The sequence below is a fragment of the Monodelphis domestica genome, chromosome 1 (assembly GCF_027887165.1).
Source record: "Monodelphis domestica isolate mMonDom1 chromosome 1, mMonDom1.pri, whole genome shotgun sequence".
NCBI lineage: Eukaryota > Metazoa > Chordata > Mammalia > Didelphimorphia > Didelphidae > Monodelphis > Monodelphis domestica.
In genome coordinates this window covers 165954244-165974264 of record NC_077227.1, presented here as the reverse complement: position 1 = coordinate 165974264, position 20021 = coordinate 165954244, and the positions used below count along the sequence as shown (strand labels likewise).

General features: G+C 36.6%; 1 protein-coding gene and 1 long non-coding RNA gene across 3 annotated transcripts in view; one reads left to right on the top strand and one right to left on the bottom strand.

Annotated features, from left to right (window-relative positions):
* Positions 1 to 1775: 1775 nt before the first annotated feature.
* On the bottom strand, positions 1776 to 2788 carry LOC103106182 (uncharacterized). The gene is made up of 2 exons (XR_008914620.1): positions 2656 to 2788; positions 1776 to 2435 (listed from the first exon to the last, which is right to left on the bottom strand). It is a non-coding gene; the product is annotated as an uncharacterized LOC103106182 (long non-coding RNA).
* The window catches only part of FAM81A (family with sequence similarity 81 member A), a 79909-nt gene continuing 62006 nt past the window's right edge, over positions 2119 to 20021 (top strand). Inside the window, exon 1 of one of the 2 annotated variants that reach the window (XM_007479658.2) lies at positions 2119 to 2305. The gene's annotated coding sequence lies outside the window, so the exon portion shown is untranslated. Of the gene's footprint in view, positions 3059 to 20021 lie in introns of both variants that reach the window. The other variant, XM_007479657.3, reaches the window with a different exon arrangement.

The following is a 20021-nucleotide window of genomic DNA, read 5'->3' as shown; positions in this document are numbered from 1 at the left end:
GGAACAATTATTGCCCCTTGGCACTGTGAACTTGGTTGTGTCTTCAACTTAATTTTTCTTAGCTTTCCTTTTTGTACCTTACTTGTCCTGGATTTGTGGCCTTAATAATTTTGGTTGCCCTTTTTTGCACACTTATATTATAGAGTGAGTGAAGGCTACTCCTGGTCCTAAGAAAACAGTATTACCATTTTCTTAGATTTTCTTTAGCTATGCTTAAAACCTCTGTACTTTGTCTTTGATTCTTTTTTCTTCCTCTCCTCTTTCCCTTCTTCCATCTAATCATCCTTTGTGTCCTCTAGTTTCTACTTCTGCAATATCTCTTGCATTGGTATCCTTACATTCCCTTACACAGTGTCTCTAACTCTTGACCCTTCTTCTGCAATTACCTTCAAGATAGTCTACTTGCCTCCACGACTCAATGTAAAACAGATGATTCAACATTTTCTTTTTTGTTTTTCTATTTGAATAAGTTTATTTAGTCAATTTAGAACATTATTCCTTGGTTACAATAATCACATTATTTCCCTCCCTCCCCTCCACCCACTCACTCTTCCTGCAGTCAAAGCACAATTTCATTGGATATTACTTGTGTCCATGATCAGAACCTATCTCCATGTTGTTGTTTGCACTAGGATATTCATCTAGAGTCTAAATCCCCAACCATATCCCTTTGACCCATGTATTCAAACAGTTGTTTTTCTTCCGTGTTTTTACTCCCACTGTGTTTCTTCTGCATGTGGATAGTGTTTTTTTTCGTAGGTTCCTCCAAGTTGTTCAGGGTCATTGTATTGTCACTGATGGAGAAGTCCATTACATTCAACTGTACCACAGTGTATCAGTCTCTGTGTATGATGTTTTCCTGGCTCTGCTCCTCTCACTCTGCATCAATTCCTGGAGGTTGTTCCAGTCCCCATGGAATTCCTCCACTTTATTTGTTCCTTTGAGCACAACAGTATTCCACCACCAACATACACCACAATTTGTTCAGCCATTCCCCAATTGAAGGGCATCCCCTCATTTTCCAATTCTTTGCCACCACAAAGAGCGATTCAACATTTTCTGAAGAGCAATCTGGCAATAGGTTGCATTGCCAGTTCTAGTAGGAATTAAGATTACCACCAGTAGTGTATGTGTACCTGCCTGTCAATATTGGATTTTATACTGTTATTTTATTTTTTATTAGTGTAGCAATATAATATTTTAAACTCGTTTTAGCTGACATTTCCTTAATTGCCAGTAGGTATAAAATGTTCTTATTACATATATTCTATCAGAAACTTTTTGTCATAAAATAGCTTCTTACATTTTCTTGTGTTGTGGTTAACTAATAATGTGTCTTATATTCCTTGAAAACAGTATAACATGCATTTGTAAATGCTGTACTGTTAATGTTTAATACTACTGTCAATAATAAGCATCATTATTCAATGGCAATATCAAACAAAATATAGATACATTTTCTTCAGATTTGAAACCTGGTGAATGGAGAGGTCTTTAAAAATAACAAATAATATACAATTTTTTTTTAACAGTTAATTGTGTAAGTCACTCACTCTTCTTACGTATAAAATGAAGCCGAACTAAAAGACTTGTATACTCTTCTAGGTTTCTATGTATGAACTTATGCCCTGCATGATAACTGTTTGAGAAGAATACTGCTATACAATGATCCAGGGCAATTCTGAAGGGCTTATGACAAAGAATACTATTCATCTCTAGGGAAGGAACTGTTGGACTCAGAATGCAGATCAAAGAATACTATTTTTTACTTTAAGTTTATTTGTGTTTTTATTTTGGGGTTTTGGTTTTAGATGAGTATTCTCTTACAACAATGACCAATATTGAAGTATGTTTTCCATGATAATAAATGTATAACCCCGATCAAATTGTTTACCATCTCTGAGGAAGAAAGGGAGGGAAGGAGACAATTTGGATTTTAGAAGTTCGGCAAACATGTTTAAAATGATTACATGTAATTGGGAAAATAAAATATTTTTATATATGCTGATAGGTGCAATGACAGTAATATCTCTCCTCCCTTCCCCCTCGCCCCAGGGAATAAAGTGGATTGCTTCGTGTATCATTCTCAGAACATAAAATACTGGCAGAAGTCTGGAAAGGGTTGGGTGCAAGGGGGTGGGGGTGGGGCACTGGAAGGCAGCAGTCAAAAGAGAAGGAGTTAGAGCCCAGATCCGATAGAGGGGGGAACAGTTCCTGCAGAAGGGAGTGCAAGGTAAAGGATGCAAATTAAGTGAGGCATTGTCCTGGGAAGTGATCGAGTTGAGTTTCAGCTGCAGACTGCAAGGTAATTCATGAAAACTCGCTTTCCTCCTTTCCAGTAAGTATTCATTCACCTTGCTCAGGTGAAGCGTGACCAATGCTTACTAACTGGAGGGTCAGATCTATGGGTCCAATCATAGCAATCCTTTCTCCCCCTAGTATAGGGTTAAAAAAAAAGGGCACTTATTATTTTTTATGGAACACACCGCTCTGCATCCTTCCCTCCGACTCAGCCCGCTCCACCCCAGGGATTTATTTTCCAGCAGGAGAAATCCCCGCCCCGTCAGCTACCCGGAGCTCGAAGGAAAACAACAGCGACGACGAGGGGAGACTATTTTCGGTGTGGGAACGAGGAGGAAGGAGGGGCAGTACAACCTGTCAGGGGCTGGGGTTGGCGGGGAAAGCCTCCACCTCGGGCTGCCAAGCAACCGCGTCCAGGCAACGGGCTCCCGGAAACCGCTCGGCTCTGGCGCGCGCGGTGGGGCCGGGGCGGGTCTCGAGACGCCGAGGAGCGAACTCACTGGAGTGGGGGGGTTGGGGTGGGGGCCTGGCACGCGCTGGGTCTGAGGCCGCAAGACGTGAGCCGATTGGCCGGCGCTTCCCGCTGCAGGGGAGGGAGGGGTGCGGCGGGGAGGGGTGGTGGTGGTGGTGGTGGTGTTGGCGGCGAGGGGCGCGTGCTCCGCTTCTGGATTGTCTAGGTCCGGCCGCCGCCGCCGCCGCCGCCCAGCAGGGAGGCTGGAGGAAATGGGTAGCCGCATCCCGCCCGCCCCCAGTGCTGGTGAGTGCAACTCCCGCCGGGATCCATCCCGGGAGGCGGGTGGGAAGGAAGGAAGAAGGGAGACTGCTGTTGAGGCGGCGGCGGCTTCGTGGTCCTCCCCCACCCCCTTTACCCCCTCTGGTGGGGAGTAGGGCTGTAGTAGAGGGTCTAGTACTGTTGGGAGCGCCTTCTCTGTTACTGACCTTGGGGCAGCAAGCCTGGCGGGACTTTAGGGCTTGAGGCTGACGCCAGGTAGAGAGAGTGATGGACGCGGGAGCTGAAGTTGGACCCCAAGACAGTTGACATTGCTGTGGGGATTGGAGGTGTTGCATGCTGGCAAAACCCCGACAATGTTGCTATTACTTTGAGTTATATAGAGAGGGCATTGACAATACTTGGATTCTAGTTTGGCCCTTACCACTAAATAATTTGTGTGACTTTCGGTAATTTTTTTCACTTAATAGAATTTGGATCTAGAATGCACCTCTGAATCCAACCCCGTCATTTTTGCTGGACCTCAGTTTCCTCATCTCCAGAATGAGGAGGTTGGACCAGATGATTATCTCTCTCAGATTTCAGGTTCCTCATCTGTAAAAATAACTAACACTTATCTCACAGTGTTGTGAGAATCAAAAGGACGTTGAAAACCTTAAAGTGATGTATATAACTCAGTCATTATTTTAGCCCCGTCAAAAAAAAAAGTAATGTTGAGTTAAGGGAAAAAACACTGGAGACAAAAGGGTTAATTACTTTTTTTCAAAAAAACATTGGACACCGTCGAGTTAATTACTTTTTTCATCTGAAAAACCAGTTTTGAGCCAGAAGAGTTAATTACTTTTCTCTTTTGAAAAACTGGAGGCAGAAGGGTTAATTACTTATCACCCTTGTTTTCGTGGAGTGGATCAGGAATGCCAATACTTTTGCCAAAGATCATTGTGAGGGTAGCTGACATTGTCCACTTTTTAGACTATTTGGTTGTCTCTGGCATCAGCAGAGCTGGGAACGTCTTTAGTTCTTCCTTTTCTGGAGTGTAAGACACAGGTAAAATCAAAACCCAATAGTAGATGAATCTGGGAATGATGTGAGTCATTTCTTCAATATGTATGAGTTTTTTTTTTTACTCTGCTTAGTCTGTGTGGTGATGTTAATGATTTAACATGAATAAACTGGAACCCATACTAAGCCTGACAGAGATGGATTCAGTTTTAAGTTTTCACAAATGCGTGCATAGATACAATTTAGTTTAAAAAATTCAAGTTTTAGATTTAAAATTCAGATTTCACTATTTATTAAAGGAGGTATATGGTCTGTGATTAGAGCCATGCTTAGGTTATAGCGAATCGCTGCCTGGGTCAGACCAGAGGTCAAGGGAACAGGAGGAGAGTGAGAAGACTTGGAAATTGGACTCAGCAAGCTAATACTATAAAAAAACTCAACAGTTTAAATTCGCATAATTAACCCATAATAAACCCTTCACTTAAAAAAAAAACCCAAAACCTTACTTTCTGTCTTATAATCAATTCTGTGTATTGGTTCCAAGGCAGAAGAGTGGTAAGAGCTAGGCAGTGGGGGTTAAGTGACCTGCCCAGGGTCACACAGCTAGTGTCTGAGATCTAATTTGAACCCATGACTTTCTGTCTCTAGGCCTGGCTTTCAGTCTGTCCCATAAACCCTTCATTTTAACAACTAGGCAAAAAGGGTGGTATTTCCCTTCCTTTTTTTTTTTTGCAAAGTTCTTAGATTTACCTTTTATGACTTCTGTCTCAAGGTAGTATTGTGTAGTGGAAAAAACATTAGCAGAATTGGGTTCTACTTGCTAAGCTTCTGTTAGCTGTTTTGCAAAATGGGAACAATTCATTCCTTACCTACCTCATTGCTTTCTAGTGTGGATTTAAGCTCTCTTTAAGTGTGAATTACCTTTGCCATTGATGTTCATTTTAGCCCAGTTTTATCTTTATATAAATATGGTCCTGGGGGTGTGGGGAAGAGCATTCTGGATAACTTACTATTTCTTCCTAGCCTCCAGGAAATACCTTATAAATCAACAACAACAACAACAAACAACAAAACTAAAAGTAGGCCAGATTGGAAACAAAGTATTTGTCCACTTAGCTATTGCTAAGAGAGGGGCTGTGTTGTTTAATGGCAAAGAGACTGGCAATACCTCAAAGAAGTAAAGAATTCTAGAATGCCAGACTGTAATGTATTGAAATAGCAACTCTCCTTTCTAGGGAGACAAAGGGAGTTTAGGAGACCTAGGTTCAAGTTTTGCCTGACTTGGTGACCTGGGACAATTTACTTAAACATTCCATACCAGAGGTAATTTTCTGCGACTATAAATTACTTAAGTTGTACCTCTGATTATCAGTAGAATTTCCTGGGATGAATTCCCTTCCCAGTCTCTGCCTGGTTGCCCCTTTTGTAGTCAAAAAGCCAGTTTCCTGGCGGACTAGAAAAGATGATATCAGTTTCTTCTATTCTTCTACCTTCCTTATTGACTTCAGCCACCTGGCACATGGTTTTCCACTCCATCCTGTCTTTTGCCATTATCCTTACTTAGTGTCTACATCTTACCATTTAATATCTGACTTCAAAGTTCTTCAGCTTCTATGGTTTTCATCACTATTCTGCTTCAAAAGCCCTTCACTAGTTTGGCCACACTTTGGAGATTTCTTTACTTAGAATTGTTCTATGTCTTACCCCTCCTGTCCATAGTCTGGTTTATCCTTTATTTCCTCATGGCACTAAAATTGCTTTTAGCTTTCTTTGTGACCTCTGTTCCTTTGACTGTTCTTCAAATCTATTACTTTTTTTCCTAGTTTGGCAGACCCCAGCTGGCTTCACTTGTCCTCTATAATGGAGAGTTGCCATTTCAATGCAGTTTTGTCTAGCATCCTAGAATTCTTTATTTACTTGACCTTTTGCCAAAACCCCATGCCAAATCCCAGTCCTGAATTATCTCATTTTCATTTTTCAACTCTCAAAAACATGTATTGCTAGGCATTAATTCTATATAGTTTAAAAAAAAGTCTGAGTTCACTACAGATTCTACTAACCAACTTTAATTGGACAGTTACTAATGTTGCTTATCCTTTTATTTACTGCTTAACAAGTAACTTGTAACAGACTGTTCCATATATTTTTATGCTTCCTATTCCTCTAATCTGCCTTCCACCTTTTCACATTTATCTGCTTCCTGCTTTACAGAGATGAGTAAGGCCATCCTTCTTGAGGGCCTCTCAAATATTCAAATAGATCTGTAATTTGAATGATTCAGGAGTCCCTTCCAACAATGAACTAACAAAACCCATCCAACTCTTAACAGAAAGTTTGAGTGTTCAAACAGTGTGAAGGAGCTTTTTCATTTATCCTTATGGCATGAGACTAACCCATGTAACACTAGCCATTTATTTGCTACCTATGATGTCTTCTCTTTCTGTCATACAATTCTTGATGTTATTCTTAGTTGTCATAATCTTATTAGTAAACGTTAAGTGCCTACTCTGTGCCAGGTATTGTGCTAAGCTGGGAATACATATAAGAAAAAGACAGTCTCTGTCCTAAAAGGAGCTTAGAGTTTGATGGGGGAAGGCAAAACAGAAAAGAAAACTGCAAAAGGGGGAGGAGTAACAGATGGGTCATCAAGTTCATGGAGAGGAAACCAAGCAGAACCACTGGTGGGAAATGAAGAGTTGATTGGAAATTCTGAGCCCTTAAAAGGGAGCCTCTAGGGGGAGTTTATTGCTCAGTCTGAAGGAAAAAGCGACTGAGAGTATTGAGATGGTGTTGAGTAGCAAAAGCTGTCAATTTGCATGTAGATGGCATTTCAGGTGTTAAGCTTATCCTGGGGGAGTCCTGATATTTTCTAGAGTCGAAACCAAGCTAAGGAGCTAGTTGGAAATGAACTCCTTTTCTTCAGAGTTCCTTGTTGGCTATATGTCTATGTCCACCATACCCTTTTCCATTGCTCTTTGTATGATAACTCAAATTCAGTTTTTGATAAGTGTTCCAGGTCTTATTGTTATACATCAATAATGGAAAAATGTTTGTATTGAAGATGAGGTCTACTGCTATTATAGGAAGTTTGGGGACAGTAAAAGTGTTGTGTAATTACTAAAAGCAATTTAGCCTACTTTCCTCTTTCTTTTCAACTCTGGGTCCAGCTCATTTTCCATCTGTGCAGTGTATTCTGGATATGCATACTTTTAGGCAAGAGGGTCAACTCAGATACATGTTGAAGTCTGGGCAATAGACATTAACTACTTCATCTTCCCATTGTGTATGAAGAGCCAAACTCCATTGAGCCCTTCATCACTTCAGAATTTCTGTGTTGAGAAAACTAAAGTTTTCTTATTTATCTGTCATAGATAAAAAAGGTTTTCTTCTACCTTTTAAAAAGTTGAAATTTTCTGTTAATGTCCTTGATCACAACTCCTGTGACTTTTGTTGTCAGTTATTTTCTCTCTTTACAATCTACAAACTCTCTGTTGATTTCTTTCCCCAATGTCTAAAAATATATATATCTATCCCCCTTACTTTGAAGTAAGGAGAAACAATACCTTTTCACTCAAGGTCGGCAGTTTATTTCTTTTCTCTTTGCTTTCTTCCTTCCCACAATCAGAGGGTTCAAATCACATAAATGAAAGTTCTTGTTACTTTTGGGTACTTAAAAAAACAAAGATAAATAAAATATTATGTTAAAATGAGGCAGAATTTTAATTTTTTTTACATAGAAGAACTTGCATTCTGATGCCACATAATTAGGTCTTGGTGAAGAGCTACTAAGAAACTTTCAGACTGTCAAAATGTTTTTTTGTTCTTATGTAGTGGTCAGCTCTATTTTATCAAGGAATACTTTGGTGGGAGATTATTTTCTGAATAAGGTAGTTAGAGGAGTTAAATGGGAGAGTGCTCTGTTGCTTAGTGTAGGTTCTAAAAAATGTGTTTATGTGGGAGAGAATGTGTGGGGAGTTGCTTTCACATTATGGGATTCTTAAAATTGTTTAAACTGGGAAGATGTTATTTAGACAATCCTAGTGTCTTAAGCTTTTTTTTTTGTCGATTTCAGTTTAGTTTTTTTTTCTTTTTTAATTATGGAGAAAAGAGTTTGTGATCCTTCCCCTGCTCTTTCTCAAATAGTTATAAAATTAATTCCAAACCTAAGCAATTACTTCAGTTAAAAGATATTCACTGTCATAAAATTAGAGCCTATTTGGAGTTGAAAGAGATTTTATAGTTCTACCCCCTCAACTTTTTTCTGACATTTTAACATAATGACAAAAGTCACCAGTGGCAACAATTAAATGAAATCATAGTTGTCTACAGAAAAGATTAAGGTTGTAATAAAATGCTTGCTTCTCCATGATTGGTGCACTTAGGGTGTAACAATTTAAGATGTACACATTAGTTTTTGGATAATATTTTTCTATTTTAGCTGTTGCATTTGGCAGATTCTCTACTGTTTGGGAAAGTCCCACCCCCACTCCTCTATGTTAGAAAGAAAAGCTGCCAAATATAGTTGCTACATTATTTTTTAGAAAAGCAACGCATCCTAAAAAATAACATTCTGACTTTTATTTTTTTACTGAAGGGCCAGCTAGAATAGCCTAACAAATTTGCATGTGAAATGGGGCCCTCTTTTAGCATGGTAAATATCACTGAAAAAAAAGGGAAGGAAATATTTGAAACTATGGATTAAAGTCTCAAATATCAAACAAACAAATATTTGTTGTGCATTTCTGTATAAAGCACAATTAGGCACTATGGGGAGATAAAAGACATATAAGACATGCTGCCTCAAGGATCTGTTTATAACCTATTTAAGAAGTAAAAAAAAATTTTTTTAATCTTTTCCATAAGAGTAGGATAAAATCAACTGCAATTGATTTTTAAAAGTTGACTAAGGGGGTTTTGGTGAGTGAACTGTGAGCTCAATATAAGACAACAGGAAAATTTGAGAGTCAAAAAAAAGCGCTAATGTAATTTTAGATTGCATTTATGTCAGACTACATTTAGAATATTGTGTTCAATTCTGGCTTCTATATATTATAAAGAGCTTTGATGAACTGGAATATGTCCAGAAGAAGGTGACCTGGATAATGAGAAACCTTGAAATCATGTCTGTGAAATTAGTTGGAGATGTTTATAGATGGGAGTAGAGAAAATTTAGAACAAGATCATTGTCTTCAGATAATTGGAGTGGGCTGAGAAGAAAAGGGTTTAGATTTATTTGCTTGCTCCAGAAGGCAAAACTAAGACCACTTGGTAGAAACTATAGAGACAGATTTCAGTTTAATAAAAAAGAATTTTCTGACTGTTAGAGCTGGGCAAAAGTGAACTGGATTATTTTTTAATGGACTCCCTGGTACAGAGGAACTTCAAGAAAGGGTAAAGATTTCCCTAGTGGGTGGTTGTAGAGGACATTTATTTTTCAGATAAAGAGTTAGACTAGATGACCTCTGTGTGTCCCATGATTTTTGACTTTGTCATAGAGAAAATAGGGAAGCCATTTACATATCTTACTGTACCAGTCATGGAGAAGCAAATATTTTCCTACAGCCTCTGTCTATTCTGGAGTCAACTATGCCTTTGTTTACTGTTGCACAGGGCATGTTATTTGTGACTTTTGTTTCTATGTATACAGAATCATCGTTGCCCACCCTTTTATTTTACTCTGGGTCAAAAATTTTCAGCAGCTTGCTAACAGATCTCTTTATAAGAGACTTGCCCTAGGATGTATATAAGGTAGTGGAACATAAACACACACACACACACACACACACACACACACACACACACACACTCTCATAGAGGGTAATCAGACTTGTCAAAGCTATAGTAATCTGCCACAAAGAGTCTCTATCATAATCAACTAACTGAAGCCATTTTAAGTAATAGCCAGTTGAAGAACACCTCTATTTAGGCCAAGACTGTCCCTCCTTTGTGCTGCCTAGAGTTGGAGAATTTATTGACAGTTGATGTTGCCTTCTTCATCTCTCAGCTCATTTGCCCTGTCCTGAAGTGACTTTTTCCAGATCATAGAGGTAAAATGACAGAATCTAGATTTGAACCCATATTCTTTCATTCCAGACCATTCTTTAGTTGATTACCCAGTGTGCTTTGCACCAGGCACTGTGTTAGAGATGAAGATGAAATGGTTTCTATTTTTTTTTGAAACCCTTATCTTCTATCTTAGAATGAATACTAAGTATTGGTTCCAAGGCAGAAGAGTGGTAAGGGCTAGGCAGTGGGGGTTAAGTAATTTGTTCAGGATCTCTACTGAATGGTCTCTACTTTTAAGGAGATCAGTTTGTTTTTGGGGAAATATGTAGTCATCTGAGTAGATACAACATAAATCCAGGGTAATTAATTTTAGAGGTTGGGTTACTAGTAATTGGGGTTGAGGGAATGATCAGGAAAGGCTTCATGTAAGAGGTAGCCCAGCTCAGGCTTTGCAGGAAACTAGAGATGGGATTATCATTGGAGGAAAGAGGAGGACAGAATACATTACAAGCATGGGAGAGAGACAGCTTTTGCAAAGGCAAGGATGCAGGGTATATGGAGTATTGTGTTAGTTTGAGGAACAGGCCAGTTTGACTCGACTAAGATTATGTAAAAGGAAACAATGTGTACTAAATTGAGAAATGTATTTGCTCTTCATATTTTATTTATATTTTAAGACACATTAATTTCAAATCACATATCCATATATCTATTTCTTTTTTTTTCCACTTAAATTTAAATTCTTGGTTTATCAGAACAAAGACTGTAAACAAATATTTACCATGGCTGTTACATGTAACACATAGGAGCTGCTTTAAAACAGAAACTCATCTTCCTCCTTTATTCCCTCCCTCTTTTTCATAAATACAGGTCTTAAAACAAACCTGAACATACTTTTTGTTACTACTGGTAATTGGTACCCATACCTCTTCAAAAGTTAAACAAAATTAGCAACAGTTTTTATCATACCTGCTATTTTAAACAATTTAAATTGCAATTCTTACACTAAGCAAGATGGATCAAGCATGCCATTTGTAATTTTCCTTTATGGGAAATTAGATTTCTAAAATATATATTATTCCACAGCAGTCTGATGCTTCTTGCCATGCTTTTATCTTGTAAAACCTGAATTCTATTTGGAGCACTCCAGGTTTTTGTTTGAATGGTTGTGCCTTGATAAGAGGAAAAAAAAATATTGTGCTGCATTTTTCTTCCCATTGTGCCATTTTGCTAACCCTGTATGCTCTATGCACCTACAATTCCATTGGAATTATGTATCCCATTCATATTAAATTTTATTACAAATCTATCTGTTAGAAGTGCTTCTGGTATTTAGGTCCACACTACTTTCAGACTGCATATTCTTTTTTCATAGTTTGCCCTTGGTGGTCCAATAATCATGCCTGTCCATCTTTATAAGTGTCATATCTTCATTGTTTTCAAGTCCCCAGCTAACTGTGCCAATATCTACTCCTTTTTGGCCTTCTTCAAGTTCTTCTAACAAGCAAAAATTACATGGACTTCCATCTTCTCCAGCAACCCTGGACTTCGGCCCCCCCAAAAGTTGTATTTGATTCTCTAAGTGATAGATCCACTTGAGCTTGAGCAAGCATGTTACTCTCAGACTTTTCATTAGGAATATTACTTTGGTAGCTGTGTGGCATATGAATTGGAGAAAAGATTCAAAGTTAGAAAACCAAATAGTAAATTTTTAATAGTCTAGGTAAGAGGTGTTGAGAGCCTAAACTAGTGTAGTTGGGGAGGCTGAATTATCAAAACTTTGCAAGCTTTTGGCTATGGGAGATAGTGAGGCATCTAGGTGGCTCAGTAGATAGAGTTCCAGGCTTAGAGTCAGGAAGACTTGAGTGCAAATCAGACTTCAGACATGTATTAGCTTTTGTGGCCTTGGGCAAGTCACTTAACCCTGTTTACCCTTAAGATGGAGAAGGAAATGGCAATTTATTCTAGTATCTTTGCTGAAAAAACTAATGGGGTCATGAATTAAGACATGATTGAAACAACTGAATATAAGAACAGAGTGACAGTATATAAAAAAGCAAAAAGATGACTCTTAAGTTGAAAATTTGGGTGACTTAAAAGAATGGTGGTTCTTTTGACAGAAAGAAGGAATTTTAGAAGAGGAGAGGATTTGGGAAAGATAATGAAAACTATTTTGCACATGTTCAGTTTGTGATGCCTAATGGCCATCTAGTTGAAAATATTCTGTATACAGTTGGTGATATGAGACTGGAGCTCAACAAAGAGATGGATATAAAGGTCTAGAAGTCATCTTTATAGAAATGGTAATTTAATTTATCAGAGCTGATTAAATCACTAAGAGTTATATAGAGAATGGTGCTCAAGATAGAATCTTGGTAATATACGTATAATTAAGTTGTGGATCCTGGATTATGATCCAGGAAAGGAGACCAGGATCAGCCAGGCAGATGAGGGGAAAACAAAAAAAAAGTGAAGTGTCATAAAAGCCCAAAGAGAAGGTCCATGAAGAGAGGGTAGTCAACAGTGTCAAATATTGTTGAGAGATCAGGAAAGATGAGAATTGAAAAAGGGGGCCTTAGGTTTGACAATTCAGAAATCATTGGTACTTTGGGATCAGTGCCAGGTAAATGTTGAAGTCAGAAACCAGATTGTAAAGGTGAGATTAGAGGAAGTACAAGTAGTATGTGTAGACTATTTTTTCTAGGAGTTTTGTTGTGAAAGGGAGTAGAAAGACAGTAGTTTGAGTGGATTACAGGGCAAAATTAAGGTATTTTAAGGATAGAGGAAAATTGGATATGTTAGTAGGTAGCAGGGAAGAAACTAGATGGGAGGGTTAGTTCAGAAAGTGAAAAAAGTAAGGGAAGATTGTGGGCGAAATCTGCTGGGGGCAGTGGGAGATAGGATCAAGGATAAATGGATGGGTTTTATTTTGTTTTGGAGATTACATTAAAGAATGACATTTTAAAAATTCAAAGATATTTTGTTTTCCCAATTATACATAATGACAACTTTCAACATACATTTTTCTGAAATAAAATCCAAATTGTCTCCCTCCCTCCCTTACCTTTCACTGTGAAAGATGGTAAGTATTTTGATTGGGATTTATATATATGTTATCATGCAAAACATACTTTTATACTGGTTATCATTGTAAGAGAATACTCATCTAAAATCAAAATAAAAATATAAAAATATAAACTAATGTGAAAAATAGTATGGTTTGATTAGCATTCTGACTCCCACAGTTTTTTCTCTGGAGGTAGATAGCAATCTTTGTTATAAGTCCTTCAGAATTGTCCTGGATCATTGTATTGCTGAGAGCTAAGTCTTTCATAGTTGATCATTGGACAGTATTGCTATTACTGTATAGAATGTTCTCTCAGTTCTGCTTATTTTACTCTGTATCAATGTATGTAAACCTTTTCAGCTTTTTCTGAAATCATCTTGCTTATCATTTTTAATAATGCAATAGTATTAATCACCAACATATACCACAATATGTTCTGCCATTCCCCAGTTGGATATTCCTTCAAAATTTCCAATTCTTTGCCACCACAAAAAGAGCTACTATAAATATTTTGCATAAGTAGGTCCTTTTTCCTTTTTAATGATCTCTTTGGTAAACAGACCCAATAGTGGTATTACAGGATCAAAGAGTATGCAGTTTTATAGCCCATTGGACATAATTCCAAATTGCTCTCCAGAATGGTTGAATCAGTTTGCAATTCCATCAAAGATGCATTAATATCCCAATTTTGCCACATTCCCTCCAACAGTAACACTTTCCTTTTCTGTCATATTGGTTAATCTGATAGCTGTGAGGTGGTACCTCATTTGCATTTCTCTAATCAAGAGTGACTTAGAACACTTTTCATATAATTATGGATGGCTTTGATTTCTTCATCTAAAAATTGCCTGTTCATATCCTTTGACCATTTGACAGAATATGATAAAGAATTTTGGGATGTAAAATAGGGGGAAAAGTAGGAGATCTAGCCAAATGATCCTTTTTCTCAGTAAATTATAAAGAACTGCTGAGAAGGTAGGAGTGATATGGGAAACTTTAGGATGTAGGAAAATCAGGGAGGAGTTAAAAGAATTGCCTTGAAGTGAGATCCCAGTTGAGATTAGATAACAAAATTTTAGTGGACCCAGTCATCATGGTTGTGTGACTTCTTTCAGTCAGCCACTTTATTTTTAAAAAAATTCTTTTATTCATTTATTTTAATATTGCTGTCACTTCCCAGTTTCATCTTACCAGTTTTCCACTTCCATCTAATAGAGACCTTTCTTGTAACAAAGAAGTTAATAAGAAAAACAAATCAACAAGTAGGTCATATCTGAAAATGCATATCTTATTACGTATCTTTTTTTATACCCCTTTATATATCTCTGATAAGGGGTGAAAGGCTTACTTTATAATCAGTTTTCTGAAATCTCAAAGTGGCATTGCATTGATCAAAGTTTCAGTCTTTTTTATACTTTGTGGTTACTGTGCAAATTGTTCTGGTATTAACTTCACTTTGTCAGTTCATATAAGCTTTTCAAAAATTTTCTTACTTTCTCATTGTTTGTTAAGGTTTAATAATATTTATTACATTTTTGTACCAGTTTATTCAGCTAGTCTTCAAATGTTAGGTACTTACTTTCTTTCCTGACTATGTAACTAAATTATTTATTTTTAAATTTGAATCTTTATTTTTTTGACAATTAGCAAGCCTTCATTTTATACACTCCCTACCCTGATCTCCTCCTTTCTACTCCTGATTGAAAACAAAAAAACAAAACAAAAAGAAACTTATAACAATATGCTTAGCAAAGCAAAACAGTCCCACAATGGCCTTAAGGTTCAATGATGTTCCATTACATTCATATGCCATAATTTGTTCAGACATTCTCTTAATTAATGGGTACTGCCTTAGTACTATTAATTAAAAGCTGCTACAATTTTTTTGGGGGGGGAATAACTATAGAGGCCCTTTTCTGCTTTCTTTGATTTCTTGTAGATATGGATGGTGTTATTACTAGGTCAAAGTGAATGTAATAGCATATGTAGCATAGTTCCAAATTGCTTTCTAGAATGGTAGTATCATTTCATAATTCTACCAACAGGGCATTAATGTGCCTGTTTTCCTGAAGTACTTCTGACATTTCTCATTTTTTTTGTTCCTTTTTTTGGTCATTTTTGCCAAGCTGAATGTGAGGTAGAACTATAGAACAGCTTCAATCTGTGTTTCTTTCACTATTGGTGATTTGGAGTTTTTATTTTCTTTCTTCTCTGATAGCCTGAATTTCTTCTTTTTTTGAAAATTGTTCACCTTATTTGACCACTTATATATAGAGGAATGGTGCTTGTCCTTATAAATTTGAATTAGTTATTTCACCTATGAAACAAGAAAAAGTCTGGTTTAGCCAAGCGTATCATGAACTTTTAGGTTATTGCCCCCAAAGACTGTAATTGATAATTACAATTATGCCTACATGGTTGATAGTGAATCAGAAAAGACAATTAACTAGAATTAGATTTCCTGAGCTTCCTGGGTATCTGTATTTTATTTTACCCAGTTATGCTTTCAATTCAATTTTTTAAATGTATTTTTCATATTGGAAAAGATAAACTTTCTTGATTTTTAAATCCCCCAATTATTTTTAAATTTAGAATAAATTTGGTTAAAAGCGTTAGACTTTTTATGTCTGAAGAAAAAGATGCATCTGCTTTATTTATTTTTAATTTTTATTTATTTATTTATTTAGTTGTTTTTTAAAAGCCCTTACCTTCCGCCTTGGAGTCAATACTGTGTATTGGCTCCAAGGCAGAAGTGTGGTAAGGGATAGGCAATGGGGGTCAAGTGACTTATCCAGGGTCACATAGCTGGGAAGAGTTTGAGGCTAGATTTGAACCTAGGACCTCCTATCTCTAGGCCTGGCTCTCAATCCACTGAGCCACCCAGCTGCCCCCAAAACATCTGTTTTAAAACCAATTTCAAATTCAAATTCTGTTAAAATTTTATTTGAGTTTCTTATCATTTCTTAATTTTAAAAATCCACACTTAAAGTTATGTTAGATATATAGTTAGTATATTTTCTAGATTTATTTAGAATTTCATTAAAGGGAGGGAGGGAACAAGCATTTATTAAGCATGAACTATGTGCTAGGCACTGTTAAGTGCTTTCCAAGTATTAACTCATTTAATTTTTTAATAGTACCTTGTTGACAAAAAATGCCTCATATTTATGATTACATTATGCTTAGCATATTAAAAATAGTAATTAAAACTTTGAAACTGAAGCATTGATCCATTCCCTTCCTAGTAAAGTAGATTTGTAAGAAGGGAGGTCTGGTTAGCCTGATGCAATGCATTTTTCTGAGAGAACTGTTTTTACCATTTTGGGGCACAGACCAACTTTGTAGAATTAGCCAAAGATTATATATAGATGGGCTTCCTATTTGTCTTCTTGACTAGAAACTGACTGTTGAGTCTTGCCTCATATATTCATGTTCAGCCCCTTGCTTTAGGAGAATTTCATCTTACAATTCCAATAGGTGTTTAAATATTATTATGGAAGGAGGTAGACCAGCACTATATTTGCTCTACATTCATATATAAAACCATAATGAGGGCAGGGCAGCCCGTGTTTTAGTGTATTATGCCAACATCCTGGGAGAGATAGCTTCCGCTCCACAGAAGTCTGGAGACTACCCTCCTTTTACAGACTCCATGGTATTTCACCAACCCTTGGGACTGAGGGAAGACTCAAGGAAAGAGAGTAGAATTTCATGATTGAGGAGGATGGGCGATTGGGATAGGAAAACAGAGTGTCATATCTTATGTCATGACTACACTGACAGACTATTCTCTGCTCTCTACCCCCTTCTTGTTTTCAACACTTCTATGCCTTCCCCCTCAACTATTTTTGCCCTGATAAAAATTCTAGTCTTTCTGTTTTCATAATACAGTTTGTTTAATCATTTCTCAATCACTGAACACATAATTTGTTTCCAGCTTTTAGAGATGACAAATAATCCTGCTGTGAATATTTTGGTACATATAGAATCTTTCTGTCTTTGATCTCCCTAGGATATATGCCCAATAGTGGAATCACTGACTCCAATGGTATGAACAGTTTAATAACTCTTCAATATCTATCAGTTTCTCTCTTTACTAAACAATCCACGTAGCTACAAAAATAATTTTCCTCAAGAATAGGCCCAGTTATGTACCACCTTTGATCTGTAATCCTTATTGTCTTTCTGTGGCTTCTAAGATGAATTGCCAACTTTTCACTTGCCATTTAAAGCCCTACACAAACCTGGTACCATTATACATTTTTAGACTTATTTCATATTAGACAAACTGGACCTTCTTGTTCTCCAAACTCAATATTTTATCTCCCATCCCAATATCTTTGCACAGGCCATCCTCATTGCTTAGAATTTATTCCTTTTTCATTAGGCTACTTTAGAATCCTTATTTTTGACCCTCCCTCCCAATTGTTGGTACTCTTCCATTCCTTAGATTATCTTATATTTGTCTATCTGTGTAAGTGTTGTTTCTATCCTTCCTTTATGGGATGGTTGGACCAATTTACAACCAGTTTCAACAGGGTAAGAATGTGTCTGTGTTCCCTAACAATGAACAATTGCTCATGCTGAAAATTTTCTCCTTGTCTCTGTTCATTTTTCATAAGTGCCATAAATTTTTAATGTTACCTTTGATGTTGGAGAAATATTTAAACATAGCAACATTTTTATTCTTATATATAATAAATATTTTCTAGGGAATTTTGAAATTTCTACATATACACTATGGTGGAGAATGCCAAAACTATTATTTCCATAAAATATTTTATAAATCTTTACACTATGCCCAAAGGGCTATAAAGCTGTGCATATCTTTTGACCCAGTAATACTACTAGATATCTATCCCAAAGAGATTTTAAAAAAGAAAGAACAAGAACCTATATGTCCAAAAAAATTATAACAATTCTTTTTTTTTGGCAAAGTATTGGAAATTGAGGGGACGTCCATTAATTAAGGAATGACTGAACAAGTTGTGGCATATGATTATGATAGAATACTATTGTGGTATAAGAAATGATAAGCAGGATGCTTTCATAAAAACCTGAGAATATTTACATGAACTGATCCAAAATGAAGTGAACAGAACTAGAAGAACATTGTACACAGTAATTGTAATATTGGACTATGTTCAACTCTGAATAACAGTGATCTAAGACAGTTCCAAAGGACTTAGGATGAAAAATGCTTTCTACCTCTAGAGAAAGAACTAGTGGAATCTGGATACAGATCAAAGCATAATTTTTTTCACCTTTTTTCATACTGTTTTTTTTCTTTTTGTTTGCTTTCTTTCACAACATGACTAATATAGAAATATGTTTTGTATGACATCACATGTATAACCTAAATTTCAAATTGCCTTCTCAATGAGGGGGTAGGGGAGGAATAGAGGAAAAGAATTTAGAACTCATTTAAAAAAGAGAGTTAAAATTGTTATTATTTGTAATTGGAAGAAAAATATTTAAATGAATTAAAATATGAAATAAAAACATTACATTTCAATAACTAGAAAATGATAAGAAATTATAATAAATTTCATTTAGTAAATGGAAACTAAAATTTTTTAATTTCTACTTTTTGAGATAGCACTTTTCAATTTTATATACAGCTTTAGTAGTTAGAAATTTTTTTTTTTACATTAGGCTTAAACTGGACTCTTGTAGTTTCTACTTGTTTCTAATTCTGCCTTTTGGGACCAGACAGATTAATTTGAATCCCTTTTCACATGACAATCTTTCATGTATTTTAAAACAGCTAAATCTTCTCCAGACTAATCATGAACTTTTTTTCAATTGATTTTTATATGAAATGGATTTAAGGTCCTTCACCATTCTGGTTGCTTTCATCTAGATGTTCTTTAACCAATCAATGCCTTTCTTAAACTGTGACACCCAACCTGAACATAGTATACCAAATAAGGTCTGCTGAGGACAGGATACAGTAGGGTTATTGCCATCTTCCCCTTATACTTGTATAGCTGATTTTTTATGAAGTATAAGATTTTATATTTATCCCAATTGAATTTCATTTTATTAGCTTTGGCCAAATGTTTTAGTGTTTCAGGGACCTTTTGGATCCTGATGTTGTGAACCAATGGGTTGGCTATACTCAGCTTTTTTTATTTACAAATTTGATCAGCATGCTTTCTATGCCCTTATCCAAACCGTTGAAAACAATGTTAACTTTATATAAGCCAAGCACAAATCCTTCAGGGTATTAGAGCCCTGACTTGTTGACACTGAGCCATTAACAGCTACTTGTCATCATTCTCCTCCTTTATTACTTTGGAGATTAGAGATGGGGACCAGATCAGTTATTTGATTGATCATAGGTATTCACAATACCTGGCACATAGTAAATGTTTAATAAATGTTGATTGAAGATGAGGAAACTACCTCTACCAATATAATTGGTACCTACTTTTCAGCTGCAGTTTTAGATAGTTTTGTGAGGTTGAGTGACTTGTCCAGAGTCGTCATAGCCACTATGTATCAGGGTCAGGACTTTACCCAGGTCTTCTTGGGTGAGACCTTTCTCTCTGCTACATGAAACTGACTCTTAGTTTAGTAATCTGAAGAAAGAAAGGAAGTGAAGTTAGTTTGGCCTGCCCTAAAAACCATGTTGGTTTTGAAATCACAGCTTCTCTTTCTAGATATTCTGCAGTTAACTTGGGAAACTTGGGAAAACTTGGGAACTTGGGAAAACTTGGGAAAAACACAGAACTATTAAAGTAGTCAGAAAAACCAAATCTTTAATCAGCAAAGGGATATTCAGCTGCTACACAGAGTTCAGTGCCAAGAATTACACAGGGCCTACGCCGTGGGGACCCTGAGAATGTATCCCTGGGAGAAGACACCACACTAGATGCTTTCTCAGTAGGACAATAGAATTTGGGGAATTTA